Raw genomic sequence first — 16,910 nt, forward strand, 5'->3', positions numbered from 1 at the left:
ACGGGCTAGAAAAAATGTCTGCTCGTACTCATAATCATGAGCGCGTATTAAGAGGCCTAGCAATTCGTCATACACACACATGCGCATACTTATGCAGTGTTTAATCAGGTTTTATAAGTTGCAATGCAGGGTGCTTTTACACAATATTTCGTGGCTGGCGTAGTTAAACAGTGTACTAATTTTTAAATATAATTTGATTTTTTTCAAGCTGCTAACTTGTAAATATAAAAATTTTAAAATACTTCTTTCCAGTATTGCAGTGAGAAAAAATGAAATAGAAACGCTAGGAAAATATCTTTTTCAATGTGGGAGAGAGCAGGGGAGTGATAATCAACATTTTATTTCTTTGCGCTTTGGCGGCAGTTCGCATAGCTCAGAACTGTACACCTTATACGTTGTTGTGTTGTAGCAGTAAGTGTTCATAAACTTCTGACAGCAGTTGGTGTCCTCATGTCCTAAAGACGCATCAAATTCTCCTTTTCGCCATACTTCGCACTTTGGCCAAATTTTATGTCCATTCCGCAGACAGGAGTCTCCTGAAAACAAAAGCAAGCTAGAACCTCGTGAACCTGAAAAATTATTCTGTGTTTTTTTAGCCCTGTAGTTGCGCAACTACGAAACATATGTTTGGTTGAAATTTTGTTTGAACATTTTCGGTATAGAAACATTAAACGAGAAAAATAGCCCAGCCATTTTTTGTACTAAAATCATAGTTTAAGGTTCCAATCTCTTCAAATCATCTACAACAGTTCGGTGCCTACGAAAACATAACAATGAGCGCAGAGTTTGGAGCCTTAGAAATATGTGTCAGTACAACGCGGCGAAAACGGAATTGAATGCACATTACATTCTCATATAACCACATAAAAACGCTTAAAAAATGATTTTAGTTACTAATCTTTGCCTTACTATTAGCAGCTGGCTAAAGCAAATGCTCGCAAAGCACCCCCGCCATAGGGTGCTTTGTCCGCAGCGCACAAAGTTACAGTTATCGAGTTGAAGATGACGCCCTTGGTATCCATGTGGCAGCCGTTGGTGGGTAGTCAGTACATGATCTTGGCTGCCCCATTTCTTTGTATCTGCTCGATCGCCGCGTAAAAACGCATTTGTTGCGAGTGCGATTGTGCACTTTTGCTCTCCTTGTGCATGCCGCCCAGTTCGCAGAAGAGACACGAGGCAGGTTCCTATCGTGCGTATATTTTAATGAAACTCTGCAACACTTTCGGCAGAGCATTCACTATTTGTTGTGCTTCTGGAAGCATCGTGAAAGCAGTTCTTTGCAACAACACAATGTTGCCCTGCAAAATTTTGATAGTTACTTCAGAAATATCCGCTTTCGTTTCTGTTTTGCTACTGTGTTTTTTTTAACACGACAGTGTTTTATTTTCGCATACAGGAAGATTTCGCTGACGTCATATCCATCACGGAAGTGACGCCAGTAGAACAAAGCAAGCGGCTTGTAAAGGGTGCACCCCTCAACACAGGGGTTTCTTTCGGAGATCAATCTTTAGTACTAAAGGCTACGTTATACTTAGGGTTGCTGATTTTCGGGATTTATATTGCAACAAGTAAGTGTTTTATGCCGTGATACCTCAAGATTTCATTGACGTTATATCCACCACGGACATGGCGCCAGTACACTTTTGCCGAAGCGACCCGCCAGCAGGACGTCGCTCGCCAAGCACGCCCACAAGAGAGCCGCTGACCCGCAAGTCATGCTCAGCTGCAAGTTTGGCTGCAAATTTCGCTTTCGTATTTTACTGTTTCCTATGACAGAGGAATCAACCACAGATTTTTTTTCTAAAATGGCTGTCGAATGCGGTTATGTCTGCAACACACAGGAAGTGCCCATGTTCCGCGAAAGTGCGGTGATTACGTAATTAGAGCGCTCAAAGAAGGACAAGTATCCTTTGGAGATGTTTCAAGGTTGACAGGCATAGAGGTTTGCTGAGGTAATTAGTGTCCCCGTATCCTGAGTACTAGATGGGTTTGTTGGCTTAGTTGAGGAAGCATCGAAGATTTGGAAAAAAGTGGAAAAAAGTGTTGCATGATTCCTTTAAATTTAGCGCTGCGCAGCCGTAGCTCGCGGGCCTTGCCAGTTTGGCTCGCACGTAGCTGATCCAGCAACATAAGTTATCATCAATGCGCTGTCCTTGATAAACTTAAGATGATCGCAAAAATGAGGTGTTGTGGGTATGAAAAGTTTATCACGCTTGGAAATCCTGCTACAAGAAATCTGCAGAACGTTGGTATGATAGGTTAGGAGGCATTCACGAGAAAACAGCGCCAAATTAGGGGTCCGCTTTGGAAGTGCACCACGCACAGGAGAAGCGTTAAAACCAACCTATGCGCCAGCTACCACCTGGCGCTGAACAGCGTACCGAGAGCCATTAGCTCGCCCCTTACGATGCCGCATAGTGATGCTGGTGACAGTCCATGCCACGCTTCCCGTCATGTGTGTAAATTTCGGGTCTGACGTACAGTGACTCCAGAAAATATAAAGTCGCCAATAACATTTATCATTCTCGTGCATAGAATAAGAACATTAACATTTATCGCACAATATATTTCCGTGCCGAGATCCGCGAAAACAACACCAATGATTCATACAACACTGCATCAATCGTTTAGTCACACCCGTGAAAGTGCATGTATACGGCTCCTAGGTTGCCCAGGGGGCGCTGTGCAACCACCGTCCGGGTAGTAGTTCCGTGTAGTAGAAAGCTGCGGGGTCCCATTGGATCACGTTTTGACAAAAGCAAAATGAGCTGGATACTCCCAATTGTTTTGCGATATGGTCTCCAGCCCATCCCCGACGGCTCCCATGTGATCAAGTTGGCATTATAGAAAAAAATTAGAGCCGTTCCAGTGAATGTGAAAGCTGTCAACAGTGCAGAGCAGTAATTTCCCGTGATGGGCTGTAGAGCATTTTCCCGCTCGCTGCAACCACCCAATGCAATTAAAAAATTCCGCCTTCGCACTGCTCGCGCACCCCCTGCCTGCAACTGCGCCAGCGTGAGTTCTGCTCATTCGTGCTTGCTTGTCCTCACGCACGTGCCGTCGTTTCACCCCCACTTTTTTCGCTTAATGTCGTAAAATCAACGCAATCAGCGTTCCTATCTAAACGAACGCAGGCGCTTCCGGTTACTGACGTATATTTCGCCTCAAATGTACCGACAATTTTTTTTTTGCGCTGTATACGCAGCGACGAGATTTATGAGAAGCGCCAGCGGTTCACGAGTTTCGAAAGCTTATGACTGTATAAACCGTTTGACTTTCAAAACCTTTGGGTTACGCCACGACGAAGGATCGCTGTGGGGCTCTACTTGGGCAGAGCGAACGAGCTGCGACGGCAAGGCAAGCCCCTAAAGTGCTCTACACTTAAAAACAACGCTAAATACGTTTACAGCGTTGACAAAATTGCTACGACGGTGACGGCGCTCTGCCACTCACAGCTTCACCGATCGGTGGTCGTATGAAGTGAAATTTGAAGTGGACGACTCTTGTATAAACTTGGTGACAAGCACATTTCAACGACAAAGTGTAACGCAATCGGTAATGACGTGCATAAAAGTCTGCCAGTTCGGCGGACCGCACGCTTCTCTGCTCCGGTGCGCCGCGCGTTTGCGTACCTGGGCACTTTAGGTGAACGTTTCATTAACAATTGCTGATTTCCGGCGCCGTTAAGAATACATGGTGCATCGCCGATGTATTACGTGGCTCAGTGACAAAATGCAGCGAGTGTCAGAAGCGTGATATTGGTTTCGTAATTCCGAAAGCAGAGGCCGTAAAACAAAGTGGTTGGGGGAACTGAGGGGGTGCTCTGTTTCGTTGCTTTCTCTGACTTTATTTTATTACGCTCTTGCATCATAAATACCCACTTTACGCTTAATACGCTAGACTAAGGGTCGGCAGCGTTTTCAGGGGTAGCGCCGTGTTGCATGGAGTCGACACAGTGGACGGCTGGGCAGTAAATCGGGGGGCAGGGGCAGGGGGGCTTTGAATAAGAGAAACATTGAGTGAATGGCCAGGTTGTTATGTCAAATAATATTTTACAAGAATCTGGCTTACTGTGAACAGGGAGCAAAATTTAACTGGAAGCGATGAATTCTATGTCCTTGTCTAGCCTTCAAACTATATTAGAAGTGAAAACTTGCACGTGGACGTTCAGATTGCTGGTGACAGGGGGAGGGAAGGGGGTTGTGACGACGTGCTGGGGGCCTCATAATACAGCCCTGCAGGCCAACTTGGTCCATCAGGGCTGTAGGTTACCACCCCTGCAGTAAAAGATAACCAACACAGTCAATGACGATCGTGAGTCAATAGTTGGAACGCCCACCGCGTATGCGGCGGTGTGACGTTATCTAAACCTATAAAAACAAGTGCCCGACTGACTCACTAACTGACTGATCAACGCCCAGCCAAAACTGTTAGATCTAGACACTCGAAATTTCGCGAGTTTATTTGCATGATTGAGTAGGTGCTCACTAAGGCTAGTTTTTCAGAAATAGCACTCCTAACCGCGGAAAAGGGCGAAATTGTGGTCTCACAAATTCATGGTTTTCTCGTTCACCCATTCACACATCGAAGCGCTTTTTGCTGATATATGTAGCCCTTAAGAATATCTGAAAAGTAGTTTTTGGATTTCCCTCTAACCTACACTAGCCAAATGATTCCGCATTCCGGAAATAAAATGGTGTTCCTAAAGATTCTCAAAAAAATATTTCACCGATTCAGTTATCCAACTGCTTTTTGCTGGTATATGTTACTCACGCAAATGCACGGGACCACTTTTAAGGATTCCGCTCTGCGACACCGCTAAAAGGGCGAAATTGTTTTTTTACAAATGACACGGCTGACGAGCCAAAAAGGCCTAACAGGTTACGTACACGTCTAGCCAAACTGCTCTTTCAAACGGCTACAGATTTCAAGGGCACAATCTGATTACGGTGCTGGAGGTCAATATTTCTGAAAATTTTAGAAATTCCACCATGGGGAGAGAGAAAAGCGGTAAAATAGTTTTTCGGATATGAATTTTTTTAACGCCCGCCATTTTAGATATCGAACTCGTCTTTGTTGAGATAGGCAGCTTACTCAGCTATCTAAGCACTGTTCTACAACGTTTTACAATGACGCTTTCCCAATGGAGGCAAGCAGGATTTCGGAAAAACACTGTTTTTACACATTCTTTAATATCCCCACAACCAGTTGATATCTCCCTTTCGTTTTTCCTTGAAAATGCTGCCCATTTAACTGCCCAAAAACAAATTTAGGAATTTTGTCCTAACATGTTCCAAAGAAGGCCTGCGAGATTTTTTAATCTGCATTCCTTTGGACGTAAAATTCAGTTGAGTTTTCCCGCGGTCGCTTAGCGGTCGTCATCTGTTGATACCTTCGGCAACTACGCGTTTCCCGTAGGAGCCAGTGTCATATATCATAAATGTAAAAGAGCAGATGTACCAGTTAAATGCGCAAGGTTAGCCCTCGGCATCTTTTGGGACTTCCTGCAAATCCCTGCCTCCCGTAGGGAGCCCATGTGACTTATGCTAAATCTGTACCGATGAGCATTGTTCATATCTTCTGAGATTGCACTTCCTACGAGGAAGAATACCCCTCACCCAGCCGGTCTGCATCGTGTGTTCCCAGCGCAATCACCTGCCGAATTCAAGTTGTGTTCACAACCTGGCATTTTTCCTCGTATCATATTAAGAGTACAAGCAAACCTAGCTCCTCCTTCTTCCATCTACGTTTCTCACCTTTGAGCTTTGGGAGAACCTGGTGACTGACAGCGATCTCGATGTCCAGACAATACTTCCTCCAGAGCGATGGCTTCCCGCTCATCACATTTCTTTCTAAAATTGGGAACCACTCCCACTTCGCCGGCTAAATAAAAGTTTTTTCACTCACTGACTCACTCTCTCGAGCGCGCCATCTTGGTGCAATTTGTTTAGTGAGAGTTGGAGTAAAACACGAGTGCCAGTCGTTTCACAATACCACGACGCGCCTGCATTTGGAGCCCATGTACTGACCGCAGGCATGCGCTCCCGAGTGTGTACCACTTCCCAATGAACTAGCCTAATGAAGACTAACAAATAAACGAACTTGTGTTATACCCATTGCTGTCCTTAAGATAATGGCCCACCCGGGCACCGCCGGGTCCTACCGCTAGTGTAAATAAACACACATCCCTGGGGGCAGCCGACTTCCTCTTTGGTGCTTGTTTTGCGTCCTTTAATTGCGCATATTTTGTTTATTAGACGCTATTGAATCATGTACTCTGTAGTATACAAGTATACCCAGCCGTTCGCAGAGCGTGCCGGGGAAATGCTACGCAAGAATCGATTAGTGTGCGAAAATACAAAACAAAATTTTCGCTCGTTTTCAAGGCGTTGCAGGCCAGCAGCGTTAGTTGAGTCGGCTGCAGGCTTCTCGCGTCCGCTTGCGTACACCCGCTGAAGCAACACACAGTTATTTCAGGCTATAGGATGACCATCGTTCTGCGCTTATGCTACATGAGAACAGTTCCATTGTCGAGCGTAGGCAATTAGAAAAAAGGAGAATTATCGCCAGGAAGCTAGACAACCCGACCTGGCAATACTGTCCCCCATCGCGATGATCGCAACAGCTCGCTCAAACGAAAACAAATAAATCTGCTTGTGGTAGCAGATATTATTTTGTTTAGCCTGTGCAATTACTTTACGGGCTAGTTCATTTAATATGGTGTCATGTAAGCGCTCGACAGCGCGATTAAATTAGGCAAAATAAATTTTCGCACTGGCTTGCAATTAAAAACACATCGAGGGCGGCGAGGGTCGCCTGAGGGTGGCGATGGCAGTCTCCAAAGTCGTCGGACACGAGAGGCCGCTCCATGTTGACAAAATTCCAGCACAGGACCTCTATATTGGCATTGGTTGTTTGGAAAGTGCCAATTACATTGCGTTTATTGTGATTGCAAGACGGTGACTGAAAATAAACTGTAAGTGTTTTAACTAATAGCGCCACCTAGGAAATGTATTTTAGTTACTGCCACGTATTATCTTTGCACTGTGGAATGAAGAGCTACATCTTCCGGCCATCAAACAAAGAAAAAACAAATTGTCTTAATTTTGGCGTAGGGCTTGAAGTACAAGATGGATCGTATTGTTTCTTTAAGTTACATTTTTGTAGCGAATTGTTTTACTACCGCTAGACAGCCTCCACAGGCAAACAATATGTGTGAAAATTTAGCACCTAGCTGCAGAATATCAAATTGTTTTGGTCTACATACCGCTTTCCAGACAAAAAGTTTGTAGTTCCATCCGTAGGACCTGGCCCTTTAATGGCTTAGTAGCAAGACTCAGCCCGATATGAAAATATTGTATTTAAGCCGTTTGAAACTAGCAAGCCTATCAACACGGTCTGCTCCGAACTCACCCTTTGTTGGCTCGTCATCCTCAATCACTCCCACCACCGCACATGATAAACGTGCGAATAAAACATCCCAGTGTGGTGGTCTCAAGTTGTAGCCGAGCCACGCTTTGGGAACAGAAAAAACAGTCAGCTGGCTTAAAATTCGAAAACTTAAACAGATTCAGTATAGTACGTCCATAAATCTTCTTCACAGGACAAAAACTAAAAATATATTTTTCCCGATGTTAAAAAGACAACATAGATCTTTGCGTGGATTCAAGGTTTTTAAAGTGGTAACTACCCAAGAAAATGAACGCTGCCATGGATAAACTAGTGTTTGGCAACAAGAGACATGATATTACGAACAATGACAAAAAGCGGCACATAAAGATCTTTCGATTATGCCAGCAGTTATGAGATATATTTCCTTTTTTGTAGGCGTAAGTAAAGTACGGGTCTAACGTCAAATATAGCAGTCTGACTGTGATTTAGGATAGCGGCTTTACAAATTACACGCAGGTGAACCTCCCCAAAACTAGATATGGTGGCGTACTCTCTCAAAGCCCTCCGCGGGAATTTCGGAATATTACATTGTGTTTCACAGCGAAACTCCAAAAGCACCGCTTTCTGTTACTAGAAAAATAGCGCATCACTGGTCATTCCTCAAAATGAGCCCTGGGCTGAGCTCCTCTTTTATTGAGGAATGTGTTTATGGTAATAATGAACTCGCGTTTCCCCAAACTTTGCTTTGCGGTCTTTTTGCGACCCTCTCAATCTGTACGTTTGAATACATTTAAAGTTATATGGAGCCAAACTCATTTAGCTCACATTACGTGTTACTTCTGGGGGCGTAAACTATGAGCCTCAGTACTACCGCTCATGCTAACTATCTACTGCTAGCACTTGAAACATGTCCCCTTCTAATTTATCCACGTAACACGACGGCAAAGATAGGAATTCTGAGTAAGAATATGCCCACATGTAGGCATTTGTACTCATGCTCAGGAGTGAAAAGAGATGATGAGTGTGTACGGACACCAACAAAAAACGCGAGAACAGGGACTAGCGATTACAGACGTTAGCGCTGCAGCATACTCTACATAGAACGGATAGTACAATACACGTGAGGTCTGTGTTCGGCCATTTGCGTACTTGCGATCACTGAACTTGAGAGTACATTTGTTGTGAGCACAGTTCCCGTGCTGATAAGAGGTCGCCTGAGAGCAGTAGCCGAGAAGACATTCACTCGCAAGCAGACACTTTTGAGCCCAGTGATACGAGTTCGATCACGTACGCTAGTCACAACTCCCAAGAACCAGTCTCATATATTTCATGGTGCAGCGGCGCTCCTTATCTCTAGAAGATGGAAAATAAAGGTTATTATAAGGTGATGGAAAATGAGCCGCACTGCGATGGTATTACTGTTCCCGGAAGTACCTAGTGAGGGGTAGCCATAGTGAAAAGAATACACGGCACGGCATGGCAGGCAGGGCGACCACCAGTGGTTCAAGGGCACGGTCTGACTGGTGGCTTTTATTACTACTCGCGGCCGTGTAGGCTGATCTGGTGTACCTGCGCTTGCTCTGTTTCAATTGTTCGATAGTAGAGGCGCAGGCATCCGCTATCGAATCCACTCTGTGCCCTAAAGCAGCTCTTTCTCGGTCTTCAGCACTTTTCTTAGACGCGTATCGCTCTTTTTAGTTGCATGAATGTTTAATGAGGAGAACCACTCATATCAAACGTGCTGGTTAAATAATGCGTTTACCGGCAAATTCGCTACATTGTTTGAGACCCCCAAAACTATCGCCGGCCTTCTGTCCGTATTCAAGCGATAATTTTGCTCAATAACGTGCGCTATTCCAGTTTTATTAGGTCAAAAACCGCATGTGGTGGACTGGAATACTGACCTCGATAGTCCACCGCGTCAAAACGAGTTAATCAAAAACTCCAAGTGAATGAAGACGCTAGACGGCTGCCAAAGCACGCCAGGCGTGCATAGCCGATGGCTAATGATAACAACGCTAATTGTTGATTGATTAGACCTTCATAGCTATGACGAAAAGTGTGTATTACTGCGGATCAAGGCTATGTATGCTAAATATCGTAAAACAGGATGGAAGAATGAATATGCATGAATTGAATTTCGGTAGAATGACTGATTTGTGCGTGCTACTGATAATTGGTAGCGTGGTTTAGAATACATTACGTTTATTCACACGAAGCTGTTTGAATAAGGGTTAAGCCAGTACGTTACAAATCATGCATATGAAAGCAAGAATTAAGGCGGGTCAGGATGAAAGAAAAATACCCATGCAGGGTAAGATGAAATAGAAAATTGCTAGGTTTGAAACTGAAGTCCAATAAAATAGCATATGTCCGGATAAAGATGCCTCAGGTTAGGTTATGGCGAATTAAGATAGATTCGGGCAGGGAACACCGGGACTAAAGTGAATGAAGATGAACATTGCTGAATGGAGACTGTATAGTGTAGATAACGCTGGACAAGAAAGAAATAATATTGTTATGCTACAAGAAGACAAGGAACACGAGAGTGCCGCGTACCGTTGCATACCATTATGTGCGGCAACGGCGAAGCTGGCTGGGGCACGTTGCCTGGCGTGATCTGACCCAAGGCCACCTTGTAAATTCTCTAAATAGACCGTTAATCATTCTTACCCATGGCTCGTATAATCGCTTCTACCGCCACGCAACATAATGGTAAAGGAGCGGGCCATCCTCGTCCTGACCCATCTTCGACTTTATTGGCAGCGGTAGATTCATCGAGGGGTCTTGAAGCATGCCGGGCAGCCGAAGCCCCGCTGCTACCTGCATTCGACGATGTCCCCGTTACGTGTCCCCAGGCTGTGACAGGTCGATCAAGACCCGCCAAGACCAGATGACATGTGACTATCTGATGATGCCGTGTCCCTAGTCCTGTGGCAGTACGTGGTTAGAAGCCCTCACCGGTATGTCGTTGCCTTGTGGACATCGCCACTTGAGGCCGCTGTTCACGAAATCCCTCATCTTCATCCATCATAGCAAGAACTTCTTCAGTGTACATTATCTTCACATCGGTCACCTTCATCGAACTACACAAGCTACCGCGGCCTTGCTTGGGACGGTCGGTTCTAGGCATGAGTTGTTACTCCGTAAGGCGAGGAGCAAAACGACACTGGCGCGTATGGTCACGCACCAATATCTTCGGCAACGACGAGGCTGGGTAGCGCACGCGGCCTTCCCAGGTCGGACCAATGGCCAGCTTGTACATTCTGTAAATAAACCCTTCATCCTTCTTACCCGTAACCCGCACGATCGCTTCTGCCGGAAGGTAACAATATACTTTGAATGGGTGTTCTGTCGACATGTGGACGTGTATTTAAACTGTACCCGCCACATTAGTACGGCATGGCACGTAAGAAGAATGAGGTCTTCCGAGAAGGTGTTAGCTCTAGGTTTGAAACATATGGCTCAGGCGAAGGTGGGGCCGTAGACAGATGCCTGTCTATTAGCTTCCCGATGAAATGGGTAGTAATCTGAGCTACTGGCAATAAATGACGGGGTCGGATATTGTCCAATTATTTTGCTTGCATATTTAGGCGATGCAACTTGAAAAATAACTGGGGAAGTTTTAGCGATCGCAGCGGCCCAGTTACTGGTCCGGCCTTACCTCGCGCAGTAGAACGGGCGGATGAAATAGAAAATAACATCCACGGGAGCTGCTCTTTTGATGCAGATAAATACGTAGTCCTTAATCGAAGCTTTTTGCAATCCGGCTATATTATTTTGTACAACTTTAGAGGAATGAGGGAAAACTGGTACCTCCAGTTCGACGGACTAAACGAGCCGGCAATAATTTTTCGGTACCTCGGAATGAAATATTTCGATTTTCTTGGTGCCGTCGCCCTGCCTTGATTCTGTGCTCCAGGTGGGGTGTTTTAGTTTTAGTGGTAAGTGAAGCTGTTTCGCCACTAAAAAGATAACCCCAGCGATCTTTCAAAACTTTACACTGCAACACGCGAGCTGGTAACATAAAAAAATAAAATTTTAACAGTTTGTTAGCACTTAGACACCATTCAACCTCCACGATCAAGTGGACCTAGAGGCACCTTAAAATTGCAGAGTCGTGTTTCGTGGATGTGGCTTTGATCAACGGCCGCCAGACGTAAGAATTAGTCCGGTTGATATAACGGACCGGTGAGAAAATGGACTTTGGATCGTTTTTACTTCATCTACTTCGCCCGATATCTAGCCTAATTTATGTAAGTTTGCTTTAAAATGCGTTAGGTTTATTGTGGAAAAACAGCTTTTTGAATAGATCGGAATGCAATTGTGCCTTCGTGGTGGCTTACAAGTATAAATTTGTTTTCACGCTTTCTTAATAATTCAAGCCAGCGTTCCGGTTTGTGAACCAATTATGATAACAGGAACAGCTTGGATACGTGAATAACTGAATTCGGAGCTAAACTGGATCAAAAGGAAGCCACCGAACCCGTACCCGAACTATAACAGCATTGTGCGGGTTCGTCACCTTTGTTAGGAGGAACTTCGAGTCGTTTTTGAACGCTTAGTGGGGAAGGAAAAGTGCCTACGTTCCCTGAATGTCCGTTTCAAGGTTCGTTACTTGGGTACAAGTTGCTTTATCGTACTGCATATTTTTCCCGTTTGAAGAATTATGTTATTGATGTTGTAATGTGTGCACCTGTTGTGGATGGTCCAACTGGCATTTATGTTTCCAAAAAAAAAGTTAAGAATTGATACTTACACTTTTCTATGGTGGAATTAACCAAATTATAGTTTTGCGTCCCGGGATCCCTCGTAAAATTCATGAACACTTTTGCTACTGCCCTGCAAGAAGAGCATTTACCGTTGTTTGATTAGTTTTATAAGCAGTGAAAGCCATATGTGCTTAAAAATATTACCTGGCGGCAAAAATAACCCAAGGGTGGTTGTAGACGAGACGCCTAGATAATATTCAGCGGTACATGTACATATAGTCACGGAGCCAAGATAACACAGTTGTCTTGAACAAAAACGAATTTACTTCAGTGAACGTATGATCCTCTAAACACTAAAATATTACACAGGCAGCGAAGCTGGAGTCAACAAAGTGACGTGTGTTCCGGAGAGTATGTTCAACGGGCATTTATCTTTCCGTGGGGTGTTTTTCGAACCATGGAATTACACCGAGAACACTGTAAATCACGAATGGATGCCATAGGCTAGTGACGTTAGGGTGAAACATTCTTCCTATAAAGTGGGATAACTCGTGCGGCATTAGAAAGAAAGAATAGAACCCGCGTTTCACATGAAAGACAGGTAACACAGCCCGCCGCAGCCGGGCTGTTAAAAATAAACATAAATAAGTAAACTTCTTGCATGCTTCGCGGAAATGTAAACATAATCTATGGAATCAAACAATAGCAGATAATTATATTTGACTTCATTTATTTCGCATTGGCTTCCTGTAATCACATTTTCCGTTTTTGGGACAATGTTATAAACAAAAATGGCTTAGGAACCCCCGTTTTATTTGAGCATGCTTTGCTAACTGGCATCTTGACTGAATATTTTGCTTAAAAATCTTTTATTTAGAATCCGTGGGAACCGCGACTTTTTGTACGCAAAGTGTGCTTCATATTTTGGAATTGGGGTACACAAAATACAGTGGGAAGCTTTGGTCTTTGTCATGTGCAACTGTACAGCATTTCCTAATTTCATTTTCCTTCCTTCGAACAGGAAGCAATAAATATCTTCGTTTGATTTGATTTAAATCTAAGTAAATAGGATTTAATTGAACAACGTGAAGTGTGGCGACAGGGTTGCTTGCACTTATTTCTTCGTGTCTCGAAAGTTGTGTTAATCTTTCGCGCGCTATTCTTTTCCGCAACTCCAACTTTGGTATTTCCAAGGTTACACCGAGCATCTATTCTGAAATGTTTCACTGTACGCTCCCCTGTGTGTTTGTCTCTTATTTGTTTCTGCCCGTCAATTTCTGCCCGTCAGTAAGGCAAATATAATGTAAAAACAGTGATGCGAGATTTTACTGATAAATACGAGGGAAGACGTTTGGCGATTCTCCAATGGAAAATATCAGAATACATGGTCGGAGTAACAATGGGAATACTAAACTTGGATTTGCGGAGATGAATAGTGCGGCGGACAATAATTACGACCTCCTGCACGCGGAGGATTAACATGCGAAAAACACAAAGGAAAAGTAAAGTAGTCAATCGGATTGACTGAAAGGCCCCAGCCAAGTATTATAACCTATGGTGACGTGTTTTTACAAGTGAGGAGCAGCGAGTACAGAATAAAGCATGATAAGACTGGATAATATAAACGAATGAGAAGACTATTTTGCAGCACAAAAATAATAACCCAGGCTGTAAGTGACACAGCACCGAAATCTAACGCTTCATAATATATTTGCGTTTTAACTGGCTAGATACCCAAAAATGATGTTTAACTAGCTTTCGAAGGTAGAGAACACCGAAAGCATTTCTAAAATATTGTAAAAAAATTGGGATTTTGGAGCCCGCATGATTTTGGATGTGTGGAGACCGAGTGGCGAAACCTAACAGCGCAATGGTCGAGGTCGACAAACCAAACTAATGTTCGTGAAATTTCTACCTACAGCACTCAAAGCCTGAACCGTTGCGAACGATGGAGGAGGGACGTAACATAGGTAACGTAAAGTTTAACGTAGTGAAAGGTTCCAATGCCAAAGGTGGAGTTTGTAACTTTAGTCGGTATAGGCAGCGTTCGAAGCCACGTAAATGGCGCAATACAAGCGGAAAACCGTTTTAGGCTGCATTTTGGGCTACCAGTCTTGTGAGGCAAGGGAAAGCTTTTAAGAAGTGTAACTTCGATCTTTGTCAAAACAGCAACAAAATAACGTAGATATCCTGAGGCTGTTCCAAGAATGCTCCATGGCTGAAATGTTACCACTCGCCTTTAAATGTGCCGCGATATTTCAAACTAAAATGAAGGGGAGTGTAAACCAGCTTAAAATGGTAGTCTTTCCAGCCTTCTCTGCATTGTACAAGATTTTCTGCCGAGGCATATATTAACCGCAAAAGCGACATATAACATCTGCACCAAGCTAAACCGCAGCTGTGATTAGGCAAATGTTTTTGTAATGCCACAAAACATAACCATCTCCCTGGAAATCAATTACGGAGTAGATAATGAAGCCTTTGCATGTCGATACTAACAAAGCCGTTTGATTCAGTACACTTCTCTTAGTGATGAAGCATTCAGAAAGGGGGATGTGGATTCGACGTGCTTGAAGCTCTCAAAAATATTTTCACCGAATATTCGGGCCTCGTTACCTCTGATATGAAGAGTGGAAAGTTTCCTTTCAAGAAAAGCCTGTCACATCGGTATTTTCTCTCATTCAATTTTTTTGTTGCCCTGTGCATAGTTTGTATTTGAGAGCTAAAGCAAGAGAAAAAATTAGCGCGATTACATGGCCTTATTTCTCTCACAATTCAATGATTCCCTGGAATACCTTTGCGCCTGCGCCGAGCAACCTTAACAGCAGAAGCTAGCCATTTATAATATCCGGTACAAACTTGCGCTGCAAGCAGGAAGTGCGCTCTTGTTTATAAAAAAAGATATACTGGAAGGCCAATAAAACATCGTCATCTGGTGTTTTTACAACTGTTCAAAAGTCGCGGCTAGCTATCCGATCGATAAGCAGCTTTTTGTCTGAAGCACATTTTTTCTTTGACAAAAAAAAAAAACAACGATTTCGGATTTTCATTCTACTACTTCAATCCAAACCTTAGCACCATCCGACAAAACGCATGCAATTTCTTTTGTTTCCTCTAAAAGTTGAAAAGCGAATACCAAGCTCTAAATAATGCACGGTATGAACCATTGAGAGCTGTACTGCAGTGGGCGCGTACTCGCTTCTAATGAAGAGTGGGTAGCCTGCATACACGAATAATGCTTGCAGGCAACGGAATTTTGTGGAGCTGAAATCTGGGAGCAAAACCTGGCAGCGCCTTTAGGCTTTCCCAAGAAACGTTTGTCAGACCAACCAGTCGTTCAATAAATCCTGGTAAAAGTTATGCTGATAGATGAGGAACCGGAATCTCTAAAACGATAAAAAACGTAGGCTGAAGACCTCATAGCTCTACCTCAAGGATCATCAGCGTATGCTGCAGAGTTTTGACTTCAGAGAGATCATCCCAGTTCCAGAGTGCTACTGTGTCATAAGACCACCGTTTCAATTTTTTTTGCATGTACGGGCAACATGGACGTTGTAGACTTACAGCAGACACGTTTCAATGTTTCTGAATAGCAGTCATCAAAGTAAAAGAGCCATGGCTGCACTTATATTTTCGTACACAGCTGTGGCTAGAGCTTACCACATTCATTTTATATGGAATAATACAGTCTAATGGCCAAATATGTGACCAAATTTGTTTCGTTTGGATTCTCGAAATGCTATTACTCAACCACAGCATGAGCTGGTAATTTAACTTAATCCTGCTCCCGAGCACTTACGAATGGTTTCCCGCGGTTGTAAGATAAAATATAAAAAGAAGAACTTGCGTTTGTATTGTACTCAAGATTTTCAAACAGTTGGATTGTATTATGATTTTTTAGTAAAGGCGACGCAATGTTTAGTTCTTAACTTCATCGTTTTAAAACCAGAAAGTATATCATACCATGTAACTCCGTAAACGTTTGCACTGGAATACAGCCAGCAGACGAGAAAGAGCGAGATACAGAGAGAAGAGAAAGACGTCTGCGAGGTGAAAGAAACGATTTAACACACTCCGGCAGAAAAAAAAATCGCTTCTTGCTGTTTTCTTTGTATAATTACGCAGCACTATTGGAGTTACAGTAGTGTCCGGATGGTCTAGAAATCTGAAAATTGTCTTACCACATTATGATGTTTGTTTTGGGTACCTTATGCGTTGAGCTCATGTTTCTGTATTGGAACATTTTCCACAGGGTATGATCCTTCGTGCTTGCCAACTTAGGCTTTGCTGTAAGACATATCGAGTCGTTAATGTTCCCGGTCGGATTGTAGTTTCGTACCACTTGCCGAACTGTACGGGTTGTGTCAAAAAACTGAAAAAGAAACGTGCAAAGAAAAGCCATATTACTTACTTCTAACAATATTGGCGCTGAGCACGACCACGGACGGCGCGGCGAAGCGCACCTCCATAAAGGGATTCTAACATTTGCAGTGTGTTTCACTCGGGCGGGCACGCTCTCCCTGCGGTTTCTTTACGCTCGGTTGATGGGTGATGTTTGTCCGCACCACAGTTTGCGTGTGCGTAACATTTTATCTAATAATCGACGAAAATCGCATACACTAGCTCAAGACGTGAGTTAAAGTATCGTTTTCGATGCCGCTACGGAAGAAACATTACCGGCGTCACCCCATTCCTAGCGAAGCCGATCTTGCGAAAAGTTGGAGCTAGGGGTCAGAGGGAACAACCAGCTGCTAGTATCCGACAACAGCTAAAATTCAAGACCAAAAAAATTGTATGCTTTCGGAC

At 43.8% G+C, this 16,910-nt stretch overlaps 1 long non-coding RNA gene across 1 annotated transcript; it reads right to left on the reverse strand.

Annotated features, from left to right (window-relative positions):
- Positions 1-329: 329 nt before the first annotated feature.
- On the reverse strand, positions 330-16,471 carry LOC144165676 (uncharacterized). Its single transcript, XR_013321486.1, has 4 exons — positions 16,286-16,471; positions 12,152-12,234; positions 7,414-7,515; positions 330-536 (listed from the first exon to the last, which is right to left on the reverse strand). It is a non-coding gene; the product is annotated as an uncharacterized LOC144165676 (long non-coding RNA).
- Between the last annotated feature and the right edge of the window lie 439 nt (positions 16,472-16,910).

Source organism: Haemaphysalis longicornis, unplaced genomic scaffold, assembly GCF_048455015.1.
Source record: "Haemaphysalis longicornis isolate Haplotype H1 unplaced genomic scaffold, Haemaphysalis longicornis Haplotype H1 scaffold_146, whole genome shotgun sequence".
Taxonomy (NCBI): domain Eukaryota; kingdom Metazoa; phylum Arthropoda; class Arachnida; order Ixodida; family Ixodidae; genus Haemaphysalis; species Haemaphysalis longicornis.